The sequence below is a fragment of the Lathyrus oleraceus genome, chromosome 2 (assembly GCF_024323335.1).
Source record: "Lathyrus oleraceus cultivar Zhongwan6 chromosome 2, CAAS_Psat_ZW6_1.0, whole genome shotgun sequence".
Lineage (NCBI taxonomy): Eukaryota > Viridiplantae > Streptophyta > Magnoliopsida > Fabales > Fabaceae > Lathyrus > Lathyrus oleraceus.
The window spans coordinates 275,467,122-275,478,310 of record NC_066580.1 but is presented as its reverse complement, the minus strand read 5'-3'; the positions used below and the strand labels follow the sequence as shown (position 1 = coordinate 275,478,310).

The 11,189-nt window shown below is 36.4% G+C and overlaps 1 long non-coding RNA gene across 1 annotated transcript; it reads left to right on the top strand.

Moving 5' to 3' along the window:
* The first annotated feature begins 6,696 nt into the window (after positions 1-6,696).
* Positions 6,697-7,823, top strand: LOC127119136 (uncharacterized). The gene is made up of 3 exons (XR_007802655.1): positions 6,697-6,884; positions 6,974-7,088; positions 7,477-7,823. It is a non-coding gene; the product is annotated as an uncharacterized LOC127119136 (long non-coding RNA).
* Positions 7,824-11,189: the final 3,366 nt, after the last annotated feature.

The following is an 11,189-nucleotide window of genomic DNA, read 5'->3' as shown; positions in this document are numbered from 1 at the left end:
CAAACAAGTCTCATTTTACATTTCAAACATCAACATTGAAGAAAATAAAGTCAGGACAAAACTTTCCAAAAATAGAAAGTGACTTGTAATTCAAAATTGCCAAAAATGGAAAGGTTTTCTCCTCAAGATTACATCATCAAAAATGCTTCAAATGAAATTTTGTTGAACATGAAAGTTGTAGATCTTGTTCTCCCATTTCCAAAAAGTTCAAGAACATGAATTTCTCATGTATGGTTGAGAAGATATGGATCAATCATTGCCAAGTCAATTTGAACTTCAAGAATGCATAACTTTTGAACCATAAGGCCAAATGAAGTGGTTCTTTTTGTAACATTTCTCTCTTGATCTCTACTATCCAATTCATGCATCACATATCATGCATTTCCATCACAAAAATATTGGCATTTTCATTTGAATTTTTGAGGGAACTTTTAAATTCAAAAATTGTGCATTGCCTTCACTTCCCACCATTGGCATTTGATTCAAAATCACATTTTAAGTGAATTTCCACCAGATTTCGTGCACTGTAGCATTGCCTTGCATACATGAGGGTGAATTTGCAAATTGGCCATAACACTTGGTTTTCACTAATTACTCTGGCATTGCTTAATTGTGATTAGCATACATCATTAGGAGAGCATATATAATCATAATCCTAACAGAATTCACTAACAACAATTCACAAATCTCAGATCTAGAAATTTCTCTCCAATTTTCTCTCAACTTTTTCATCCAAATTCTTCATAAACATTGCCTTGTTCTTGATTTGTTCATCATCCACAAGCATCATTGAAGGTTTTGGAAGCAAGATCTAGAAGAATTGAGCTGATTCGAGGACTGTTGAACCTTGCATCCATTAATGGCAGTTGAAGATTCAAGCGAGATCAAGCACTGTTGAGCTATTATTCTTCATCCATTCATTCATCTAAGCATTGGAGATCATCTGTTTCAGCTTTCCAGGACCTGAATTGAACGATTTCACTTCTGTAGCTTCATTAAGGTCAGAATTCGATGCTCATAATTCATAAAATTGATGTATGCATGTTGTAGATCCTTTAATGCTGATCACGTTGAACTTTAGATCCATGAAATCCATGCAGAAATGAAGTAGTTATGATGATTATAAGTTTGATAGGTGGAACTTTTCTTGCTCGAAACTTTGAACATAGGTTGAATTAGGTCGAAATAATCATTGATCCGTGTTGTATGTTGAAAGACGAGTCCATTGGTGTGCTCATTGTGAATTTCTGGACATGTTTGTTCTTGAGGATGATGAACACGTATGAACATGACGAATATCCTAGGGTTTCTGTTTCCATAACTGGTTTGATCTTCATAAGCGTGTGTTTGCATGCTTTTAGTTGTTAGTGGACATGTATTGGTCCACGTCATGTACGCCTGGCAAATCGATTGGTTGATAATGCTTCCCACTGCCACATGGACTTAAGTGAAACAGCGCGTTTCACTTAAGGGCGCTTAATTCAAATAGTTGCCCGGTTCGATCCCTGGCTCAGCCAAATCCAATTAATCCTTTTGCATTTTATTTTCACTTCTTCATTCATTCATGCCATGCTTCTTTCATGATTTTTATTTTTTTCTTCACTTCCAAAATTCATAACTCCATGAATAATCATCCAAATGGCATGAGATTTTTTGCACTTTGTTCCTCATGATGTCTACTATTTTATGAGTATTTTTCCAGAATTTGTGCTCGGTTGGAATTTAAATTTGCCTAGGGTTTGTGTATGCATATGCTATCTTGTACCTTGCTTGCCATTTTCTTTGTGAAATAATGATGGTTGATCCAATGAATGTGAAAATTGACATGCTTAAACTAGACATCTTGCTGGTCATTTTGGTGTTGAGTTTGCATTTTTAGCATTTTTGGTTGTTGAGTTATGATCTGTTTAATATAGGTGTGACAATGTGTGTCACACCATTGCTTGCTCAACTTGTTGATTTTTTTGCCATGCCAATTAAATGCCAAATGATGTGATTTTTTTCATAATGCTTCTTATGGATGTTAGAATTGATCATGCATTTTTGTGGAATTTTTAGATTCATTTCTGATTTGTTTGGGATTTTCCATTCTGGTTGGTCATTTGTGGACTTCTTAATAGTCATGAACTTCAAAGATTTGTGAAATGATGGTTGTGTATCATATGAACTTGAAATTTTGCAAATTGTTTATAGACACTTTGAAGTTTATTGTGGCTTTGGTTTGATACATTTATCATTTGTCAATTCTGTTTTAGGCTTGTGTTAAGTTGATGTATGAAATTGTGCCCTAATTGAGCTTGTTTGTGCTTGCCTTGCCTTATGGAATTTGATTACCATGCTTCTACTTGTCCGAATGCTTTGATTTTTGGTGTGTTGATCATGTGCTGAGTTCTGTTTAGCCATGATTTTTCTTGAGATTTATTGAGCGATTTTGGAATTGATGTGGATTTGTTCATTCTGGTGCATCAATGTGGTTTCCACTTGCATGCTTTGCCTTATTTGACTTGTGAAATGATTTTGGTGTATGATATGGACATGGGACCACTTGGATATTGTTCTTAATTGATTGAGCTTGATTCATGTCAATTTTCATGTTCTGTTTTGGATTATTTCTCCCACTTTGACCCTAGGCCTTGTCCTAGTGGTTTGTGCTTATGTTTGAGCTTTGTTTTCAGGACAAGAAGCATATGGCCTTGAGGAATTGATTCATTGGCTTGAGTTGCCTATTTGGTTGATGTTGATTAACATTGAGTTATTTTGTAGGTGATTTAGCTCATTTGAGTTGAGCTTGTGCCTTGCACATTGTAGCTTGCACTTGTTGTCTGTTTGATTATGTCTGTTGACTTTTGAATTGTCTGTTTGACTTTGTGAGTTGTGTACTGACTGAGTTAGATTGTTTTCAGGTACATTAGTTGCTTAAGTTCTTTTGAACTTGCTTTTGCTGTTTCTTGGTTGCTTAACCATTTGAGGTATAACTTCTCTGACTTCATGTAGTCTGGAAGACTTGTCCTGTTACTTGGGCAGGCACCTGTCTGAAGTCCTCCTTAAGAGGCAATGCTTGTGTTTGTTTATCTTTGTGCCAAGCAGGAAAAGACCTCTATGATGCAATTGGCAGATAAAAGAGATGTGCAATCCATCTCCTGCTAGTCAGTGTGTCATCCCTTTTCTCACATCACATGTTGATGCATTGTGGATATTAACCCAAGATCTATAGAGTCATTACTTGTGGAGAGAGTTCCAACTTTCTGAACTCCCACACCTTCTATCATCTGAAGCTCTCCCTGACCAGGGATAAGAGCTATGAGGCACACCCCTCATCTCCCATTTCATCTGCTTCACCCTAACTCTCAATGTTAGGGTTAAGAGCTAACATCACCCGATTCCAGTTGGCTTGTGTTTCACAGCCTAACCTTGTGTGAGCCCACTTTGTTTGTATATAGTGTGTGCTAATTGTGTGTATGTTTGCTTTGTTTTGATTGTGCTGTTTAGGATAGCTTGCTGCCTGTGCAAGTTAGATAGAAAACTCAACTTAGGACCATTGTGGATTGCATGATAACTATTAGGCTCGAGTCAGTCTCCCTTCTAGTTTGTCATATCCCAGTCTCTGGTTAGGAGAAGTTTCTCCCCTATTAAGGGGAACTACATTGCCCTGACCCTCATACCAGATGAGGTACGTAGGCAGGAGGTCGTACGAGATCTCTCTGGGCACCCTTTTTTTTCTTTTTGTGTGTGTTTGCTTGACAGTTACTAGGCTCGAGTGCCAGACTCCTTAGTAACTTGTTTGTTGGTTAACCCTCTTGTGTGTTAGGAGATGGATGTAAGCCCAGCGATTGGCATTCCGTATCCTATTGTTGTGTGCTTGGAGTCCGATATAAGTCCAGCAAGTGGCATTTGGTTTCCAGTGTGGGTTTGTTGGTTCGGAGTCTGATGTAAGTCCAGCGATTGGCATTCGGTTTCCATGTTTGCCTGTTTGTGTGTTTGTTTTGACGTCTCAGCGTCTGTGCGTGTGTTTTGTTTCGGTGTGCGTGAGCCGAACTACGGTAGCTCTGATTCTCATTCCAGATGAGATACATAGGCATAGGATGTGATGTCCTAGCGAGCCCTTTCCCCTCTTCTCCCACCTGTGTTGTTTCCAGTGTGTGTGTGCATTCTTTTGAGCAGCGTTTAGCAACCTTGCTTCTTTCCTTTTGAGCGTGGATCCCGTCGAGTACGACGGATGCGTAGGGGTGCTAATACCTTCCCTTCGCATAACCGACTCTCGATCCCATCTCTCTTTGGTCGCGAGACCATATCTTTTCCAGGTTTACTTCAAGCGTTTCCTTTCCCTCTTTGGGATAAATAACGCACGGTGGCGGCTCTATTTGTTTTTGTTTTAGCCCGTCGGTTATTTTTCGCGGATGCGACACTATTATCCGAATTAAGCAAACGGGATTAAGTTTCATGAATTAAGCAAACATGAATTAAACGGACTCGATAACGAATTAAGCAAACGAAATCGTGACTATAGTTAGGATCACACAATCAATCGGATTAAATCAATATAGCATATGCAAATCGGATTAAGCAAACAAAATACATATATTAATATTTAAAGGAATAAAAAACCTGAATAAGAATTACTAAAATCTCAAGGTATCGGAACCCGAATACAGCAAATTGTTTGGATCGATTAGTTCTTCATGAGAATTCTTGCCAAAGCTTTCTAGTCTTTCGTGAATAGTCCCCCTCCTAATGTTATGCGGCTGCTAGGTATATGGACAACAAGGAATTTGGTTTACAACCCAACTGGATCGAAAACATAACCCAAGCCCAAAACTAATGACCCAAAACTTAAATAAAATTAATGCTGCAACTTCAACGAATTTTCTGGCCCTATTACAGGCCGAATCATCTCTCGACTTCTGAACAAAAGTCATAAATCTTTTTCTTAGCTTTCCATCGACTGGTAGCACGTCTCAATCCGATACTCCTAGCTCAAGATATGATTTTTCTCGCGAAAGCTGCTAATGCTGAAAATTAACTGCGAAAAACAAATAAGTGTAAAAATAAGATAAATTATAAAAACACGTTAAAAGGGAAAAATAACCAAACTAAAACATGGAAATGCATAAGTATAAATATAGAAGAATGTGCATCAAAATTCACTGATCAGTAGCTCGCGAAGAATCTGGATTCTCTTGCCTACGTAACCTTATAGTGCAATAAGGAAATTAGAGCTTTCGTAGTTCAGCCTACTACGGCTGAAAACAAGGTGATTAGAGGAAAAAGAATGATTGAATGATTAAATTGAAATGATAGGATGGAGAGTGAGAAAATGAGAGACTTGACATTCATTTGATGGGAATCACACTAAAGTCTATGAATAAGGGCGAACGCTTTGAATATTTGGGGCCTACGCCCCATACGCAAAGTCGCTCTAGACAAGGATAGGAGAAACTCCATCTCATCATTCCCTATTACTTAAGGCTCGTAGCACATGATACTTCTCTTGACTGACAAGTTACTGGTGAAGAATCTTCATTGTCGATCCTTGTATTGATGTAGATCTTGTATGAAGTAGACTTGGTAGTTTAATCGATTCGTATTGTACTAAAGTCTAGGAATAAGGGCGAACGCTTTGAATATCTTGGGCCTACGCCCCATACGGAAACTCACTCTAGACAAGGATAGGTAGGAGGGACTCCTCTCATCATTCCCTATTACTTAAGGCTCATTTCGTACAATTTGAATCATGTTTACCAAGTGTTGACCTTTGATTGTCTTGTATAATCCGCTGCTTGATGTGAATGAGGATTTTTGACTTGATGCTTCAAGCTCCACAACTTAGAAAAAGAAGTCTTATTAAGTGACCAAGGGTCTTTTGGTCACTCAGATTAGATTGTGGGATTATACAAGTTCAAAGGATTTAATTGATCAAAATTGCTTTTGATCAATTTAATCGGAGGGTTAAGGTTTGATTAGGAAACTAGGTTAATCCTAATCTAAAGGTTAGAAATCAATCCAACTATCCAATGGGATCATGCTATAAAAATCAATATTTTCTAATTAGAAGTCCTAAACTAAGGGAGTATGTACAAAAATCGAGATTTTAGACCCTAAAGGAAAAATAGTCATATTCTAAAAATTGGCTAATTAGGGAAATGTTGATTAAAATTCTAACAATTAAGACCTACTCAAAATTAACTAAACCTAATCCAATATATAGTCATGCCTAGGTAATCAACCACGACTTAATTAAAATTAAATATCTAATCAAACATACTTAACATCTAATTACAGTGCATGATATTCATAATTTTGAATTAAACTAGAATTACCCTACTTAGAAAATTAATATTTGATTATTTCTACAATTAATCAAAATATCTTAATTAATTCCTAAATCAAATTCTAAAGCTAAATGTCTTAATATGGTTAGAACTATAGTTGCTTAAAGAATCATGCTTATGTATCCCGAATCAATATTAAGTAAGACTAAAAAAAACTAAAGAAAACTCAAAAAGGGTTAGGGCCCAAACCTGGTGATATGCAGGAAGAAATGGGACTGCAAACTTCGGCCCACGTAGGTATGGAATTGCAAACAGCCACAAGAGCATTTGAACGATTTGGGCTTAGGGCTCCAACCGGGTTTGTTTGCAAATCCTCAACCCAAGGCCCGTGCATTAACCGGTTGAAACCTGGATTCAAAAGAATGAAATGTCGCGCGGCATGTGCATTCACTGACACAACTCAAGACGGCGACATCACCCCTTCAGTTTTTTTTTAGTTAATCGTTTTTTATGGACTCTGTTATGACATTCTGTCAGTAGGGTTTTTGTCATACAGTTATGAAGCTGCCAACTGTGCTAACAAATGGATGTGTAACTTAAGTCGGTAAAATGAAGGTCCTTACTCCTAAACTGAAACTGAATTTTGACAAGTTGGTATGCTTCTTTTAAACGCTGTTTTTGATAAGTTTTCTTGGACATTACAGGTTGGATTAAAATGCTTTGTTAGGCAATGATGCATAGATTGTGACGCTTAAAACCGTTATGCAAAATGACAAGGAGCTTTGCGAATAGCTTATCGGATGTTGTTATCTCAGTTAGGTTGGTATTGTTTCTGAACCTTTCCGTCGTGTATTTCGCTTTGCCGCCTAGTTGTGCTATTAAAAAACATATTGGAGGCTAATTGACTTGGTGCTAGTAAGTTAGTTTGTACTCTGGTGTTAATCCATTAGAGATCCAATTGAAATTCACCTGGGATGAAATTTAAGTTGGTTATTCTGTTAATTTCATATTTTGGCATACTGTTAGCAGGTTGTTGAAAAATTGCAGTCACTTGAAATGTAGATGTAGTTAATTAGAATTTGAATTTGGAATGAAATATATTAATTAAATTAATGAGCTGTAAAGTAAATCCTGTTATAGGAATGGAGATGCAGGTTAGTTGCTTTTCATGGAATGACTTCATTGGCTTGTTTTTTGTTAAATGCAGGTTTAGAAAACTCTGTTAGTATGCCGGTTTGAACTGAAGGGAAAAACACCACACATTCAGCATGTTGGAATTCTGAGTTTTGAAATGTCAATTATAAATCGATTTCGCAGGCCCATGGTAGATTGAAACTTGGTGTTGGCATGCTTGGAAAGAGGAATTAGAAATTATGGCAATGTTTTGAGCATGTAACCTATGGTTGGAATTGGTTTCTAACTTGTAATTTCTGTGATTTGGATGGAATTGGTTTCTAACTTGTAATTTCTGTGATTTGGATGGAATCATATTATAAAAATCACTGCATTGTATTGAATGGTTGAATGTGATGAATATATAATTTGAAATTGTTATGGAAAGTTTATTTATTTATTTATGAATGTTTGAATATTAAGATTTGGAATTTGAATGAAATTGAAATTGAATAGTTATGGGAAATTTTTATTGAGATTTGCATTATTATTGGAATTAATGGTATGAACTAAAATTGGAAACTAATTGTGATTGAAAAATTATTGACCATTATTGTTAAATATGAATTTATACATGAATATGGATTGATGAAAAGTTAAGATCTTGAATGTGTTACATTGACTTGAAGTTTAGAAATGGTGTAATGGATTTTGACGGATATGGTTGTTAAAAGGATTAATGGATAAATGGATATTTGGTTATAAAATGGATATAGGATGTTAAATGGATAATAGATATTTAGAATAATTCAAAACTAATCTAAAGATCCATTTAAAAATAACACCTAATAAAAATGAAAAATCAATAAAAATCAATTTAAAATTAGAATCCTTTTGAAATTAAAATCAAATTAATTTAAAATTAGAATCAATTTGATATGCAAATCAATTTAAAAATCTAAAATCAAAATTGGAATTCCACTATTGGAATTATACTTAACTTGAAATTAATTAACTTGAACTTAAAGATCAATTAAAAATCCAAAATTAATTTAAAATTAGAATCAATTAAAATTAGAATTGATGGCAACATAATGATGTGAGTTGAAAGGGCATAGATAATGACCAATGTCTAGACAATATGGACTTAGGAACATATGGTTGACTCTGGTCAACTCATTGACCAAAAAGACAACCAATGACCCCAATTAACTGTTTGTATCAGATTAGGGTTTCAAATAATCGTCAGTCTTTGAATCTATGGATTAATCAATGTCAGCGTGAATGTGTATGAATGAAGTATGAATATGCACCGATGAATTTTAAGTCATAGGTCTTATGAAAAGTAAAAAGGGGAGGACAGATTTTGGGGTACAACAATTGCCCCTATTTAATCAACTTAAACCTGAATGGTCGAATTACGAGAGTTTTTCGGGTATTCAAGGTATGAGTGGATTAAATACATAAGTATCCAAAAATTTGCCCGTTAAGGACGGTTGTGTGGGATGTAGGGATGTCAACTTGACTTTTACAGGTTCATCTGCTGATGAATTTATTGATGTATCTTGGGGATATCTATGGAAAATGCAGGTCATGATATGCATGTTATATGTATGCTTTATTATTTTATGAAACCCAAGGTCATGTATGCTAATCAGAGAGCCCGTAAAAGTTCCAAAATTTTCTTGTAAACAAGGATTTTCAAAATGAATCGTTAGTTTAACAACTGGAAACAAAATTGACCACAGAGGTCTGAGAAAAAAAAAAGGAAAAGTTATCAACCGTACAGGTTGGGAAAAGGTTCATCAATCACATAAATTGAAAAAAGGTTCATCAACCATGAGAGTTGGAAAAAGGATTCAACAACTGTGAGAGTTGGAAACGAAGGTCATCAACCCAAAAGGTCGAAAAAGGATTCAACAACCGCGGAGGTCGAAAACAAAGGTTATCAACCCTAAAGGTCGAAAAAAGGATTCAACAACCGCGAAGGTAGGAACCAAAGGTCATCAACCCAAAAGGTCGAAAAAAGGATTCAACAACTGCGAAGGTTGGGAACAAAGGTCATCAACCCTAAAGGTCGGGAAAATGATTCAATAATCGAGAAAGTTGGGAACAAAGGTCATCAACCGAAAAGGTCAAAAAAAGGATTTATCAATCCTGAAGATTGAAAAAAGGTTCTTCAACCCTAAAGGTTAGAAAAAGGATCATTAACTCCAAAGGTTGGAAAAAGATACCAACCGAACTGGGCTTTAAAAGGTGCCAGGCGAGTTGGATTTTGGAAGAAGTGTCAAACAAGTTGGTTTTAAAAGGTACCAGGGAAGTTTTGAATTTGAAGATGCCAATAAATATTGGGCTATGATTCCTCCGATTTACACAAACGACCTCATGTTATGCTAGATGAATGATATGCATGAGTGAAACGACATGATTTATACATGATAATGATTCATGCAATCGTTAGATCAGATGCTCATATAGAGGGAGGTGGGAATTTAGGGTTAGGATATGGTCATCCAGACATAATTCTCCGACACCTACTTCAAGTTGATAGTTGTAGTAACACCTCTAGACTTGATCTGAAACATGGAGAGAGCTTGTACCTGCGTAGCCTGCCTCTGCCCCAATATACTGGATATCTACACCAACTGCCCCAGTTACGAGTTATGGAGTAGTCTTAACATCTGAATATCTCAAGCAAGCTTTCCCCAGCGTCTGGAAACTGTGTTCTCTTGATTAACCATCTTGGGAAAGATCGACCTCTCAGGCTCTTGAGGTGGCCTGCCTCAATGTGAGCTTTGAAGTAATTTTCCCCCTATCCGGATGATTCAGAGAGATTTGTAGAATCTCGACTTGATTGCCCCAGATTGAATGACTCTTGAAAATATCTGAGCTATGAGATATCAGGAATTTGATCAACTTTCCCATTGTAAGCTTCCATGGTGTCAAATGACTGCTCGTATATAAAATGCTCATTTTGAAAATGATAGTTGTAATGTCATGATCATGCCAGTTTTGAAAACTCAAGTGTGTTCACTAAGATTATGACACATAATGAACGAATCACTTACTAAAATGTCATATCAGTATCGATACAGATGACAAGCAAATCTTTAGGAGTCAGCTTAACGCGATCTTACCATAGTATGTGAAATTCTAGTTATCAGACTTTAGATGTCACACGGGTTGTTATGACATCCAATTCTGCACAGACAGGAATTATGCAGAACGTAAGTGCAGTAAATAACACAAGTAATTGTTTACCCAGTTCAGTCCAACATGACCTACATCTGGGGGCTACCAAGCCAGGGAGGAAATCCACTATTAGTAGTATCAATTCAAAGCTAAACTCACCCGTTTACAACTTATCACTTAATCCCTACCCAATGCAATTTCAATCTTACACTAAGATCAGAGTTCCTACTCACTCCCCCTCAATCACCTCAGTGATTACTACCTTTAATCAATATTAAAGACAATTTGAAGTCACACTTCAAACAACTTTTGATTGTGCTTCACAACTTTAATCAAGATACACAGCACTCACGCTTAAAAGCTTTGAGCGACACAACACTTACAACTCAATGAACACCCTATGCCACAACAATCATCTACTTGATAATGGCTAGGCTTACAAGATACGTCTAATACAAGACTCACAAAAATACAACAGTGAAGTATGATGGACACACAAAATCTTCACGCCTCAAAATCCCCGAAACTGAATGAAGGAACGCCTTCCTTTTATATTGCAGTACCTGGGCTTTTGCACCTGTATTCTCCTGAATTTAAGGTCACGCGAGTTCCCCT